The sequence below is a fragment of the Cryptotermes secundus genome, unplaced genomic scaffold (assembly GCF_002891405.2).
Source record: "Cryptotermes secundus unplaced genomic scaffold, Csec_1.0 scaffold101, whole genome shotgun sequence".
Classification (NCBI taxonomy): Eukaryota; Metazoa; Arthropoda; class Insecta; order Blattodea; family Kalotermitidae; genus Cryptotermes; species Cryptotermes secundus.
Window position 1 is genome coordinate 702,307 of NW_019720704.1, and position 2,979 is coordinate 705,285.

Consider the following 2,979-nt stretch of genomic DNA (forward strand, 5'->3'; position numbering starts at 1 on the left):
GTACAGTAAGGCACAACAATTGATGTAATCTACTGTAATTTGGTGAGTAGGCCTACCTTTAATATATAGTATTAGTGCGGTGTGTATTGTCAGTGAAAAGCGCTGTAATATGTCTCTGATATTACACATTTGGGCAATTCCACATTAATGTTACGTTAGTCTGTACTTAACTACATATTTCACTGAAAAATGCAACATTTTAACTCTGTTTTTGGTAGATTGTTACGTGACTAACATAAGGCTACTGTGGAAGTGCCCATTTCGGTTACGACACTCGTTTTTAACGACACTATTTTTAGGTCCCTTTGATGATGTTATAACCAAGTTCTACTGTATTTAGTAAAGAGCATATATATATATATATATGCATATAATAAATAAATATGCACTCTCAGTGACGCCTACCAGAAGTTTCTGTTATTGGGTCAGAGGAGCCTTTAGATTTTTTGATTGGATTTTGGGGAGCCACAGGACCAGAAAGTCTGAGAAGTACTGCTGTGTAGCGCAAAATGAACAGATGATGACTTGGTAACGAACTGGAGGGCATATTGGAGCAAGTAGTTGTGGCCTAATTTGCCTTGATAAAGACCGTGAGTGCTAGCAACTTGATTGTGACATTCACTGAGTTGCTGCTGATCAGGGTATAACACATTAATCACCCAGGGTCTTGTGTTGACAGTGATGTAGTGTTAAACTTCACACAAAGTCAAGCAAGAACTCGTGAAGTGTAGCCAGGAAGGGCTGCAATGTAGCTCTGCTGTTGTGTACAGTGTCACACACATATCAGTTCAGTGTTGTAACATATTAATTCAAGTATCATTCAAGCAGTTATGTCTTCGTATGTAATTCTGTGGCACAAAGTATGAAATTAAATGAAAGCATGTTATGCTTCAATAATGTAAACATGTCTAATAATATTTTTGAACATTGCCTGAATCTGAAATTTCTGGTGAACCTTTATAAAATGGTCACCGAAAATTACAAACTATTGTAAGAAGTTCATGGTGAGTCTGCAATGTTGAAAGGATGAGACTTCGAGTGGCACAACAGATTTTCTGAAAGAAGAGAAGAGATTGTCATGTGATGGAGTGACTATTAGTGACCAGATTTATTGCATACTTTGATATAGTACATGACTACATTTTACAGTTCACTATTACAGACACACTAGTATCCACACTCATGTCTTTACTGCTGTTGCTGGGTAGCAGCTTCCAATAGCAGACGTTCCCCTTCCTCTTGATTCCCAAACTCTCCCCAGCCTTAGTTACCAGCTTCTAACAGCAACAGCTAACAACAACTAACCCACAGCAATTCTCTAACTACAACTGCTTATAACATCTTGGCATGGACTGCATAGAAAACACCATTCCCTGTTGCGGTGCAATTGTTGCTTAGCAATGGCATGTATTCCATTCTTACATGCACAGCCATCAGCACAAACTGCGCAGAAAACGCCATTTCTCTGTTGTTTACGGGTCTGCTGCCTAGTGATGGCTGGCTGTTGTAACTCCACAGTTCTTGCTTTGAGTGAATGTGCCACAATATCTATGATGGTCCTCACTCAGGCTATCCAGAAACAAGAGACACTGATTAAAATGTTGAAAGAATGAGAATGTAGCTTGTGCCAATTGAAGAATGACCATTAGAATGACAGCAGAAGACTTGGAGATGGACAAGGAAGGTGTTCATCAAGTTTGTGGGTGTTATTACACCAAGACAGTTTGTCTACAGTATCAGCGAGGCAATTCCTGGTATAGGAACAGATCCATCTGTTGGAACATCCTTCCTATTCTCCTTATTTATCTCCATGCATTTTGGATCATTCTGGGAGAATCAACAGCATGTCATATATGCAGAAAGCAATATCAGAAGGTACATTTCAGAAATGCTTCCAGATGCAGCAAAAAAGTGTAGCTTCATGTGTGACCACTGAAAGGAACTACTGTGAAGGAGGATAGCAGTTAACTGGTAAGTTTGTTTCCCACTTAATGTGAAAAGGAAAAGGAATGTATTTATTTCTTCTCATTTTTCTGATAGATAAAGTTATTATTTATTGACTTTGAAAGTTTGTTCTGTTCTCATGAAGTTACTCACTTATTGTCTGTTGTGAGTCGTGTTTTTCTGAGTACACAACTACACTATAATATTGTGACATGTTGCGCAAAGGAGAACTCCCCTCACCAGCAGTGACGCGGCGGGTGAGTCAGCACTCCCCTCCTCCTCCTCCACACGGTAACGTAACGGTGACGCAACAGGATTGTTACGGTAGTAACAGCGGTTACTACCGCTAGCGTTACTAGCAACACAGCGCCAGGCAACAAGGGTGCCGTTTTCCGTATTGTCCGATCAAGGCTACATAAGGAGCAGCGAAGGCTATTCACTGTCAGTTGTACTGAGTCAGTCAGTTAGTCCTGGAGCTACCGCCGAGTGAGTCCTCGAGCTACCTCCGAGTTAGTTCCGAGTTAGCCAGCAACTAGTCAGTTGTATTGTGGCATTTTTCAGTGTACTAATTGTGATACTGCAGATAGCAGTAATCGTAAATCTGTAATTTGGGTGATTGTGAGAGCGGATGTGAAATAAAATTCGCTACATCAAATACATCGTGAATTTATTCGTCGTGATATACGCCCGATATGCGACAACTGGTGTCAGAAGTGGGCCTGACGCCTGCTGGTCTAGTGTTCGGACGAGAACTACGGCTACCCTGTGACCTGCTGTTTGGAGTACCCCCAGACAAAAAACAACCCACAACCGACTATGCAGCGGACTTGGTGGATCATCGGCACGACATCCACAATTATGCCCGGCAACACCTGAAGCTTGCCAGTGACCGGATGAAAACTCGGTACGATAAACTGGCCAACTCCGCAGGTTACGACGAAGGCGACAGAGTCTGGCTCTATCGCCCAACCCGCAGAAAAGGGAAATCGCCGAAACTACAAGCATCATGGGAAGGTCCTTACAAAGTAGTGACCC

The 2,979-nt window shown here is 41.9% G+C and overlaps 1 protein-coding gene across 5 annotated transcripts in view; it reads left to right on the forward strand.

Moving 5' to 3' along the window:
- The window catches only part of LOC111870922 (vacuolar protein sorting-associated protein 13D), a 232,195-nt gene that overhangs the window by 139,828 nt on the left and 89,388 nt on the right, over window positions 1-2,979 (forward strand). The window lies entirely within an intron of this gene.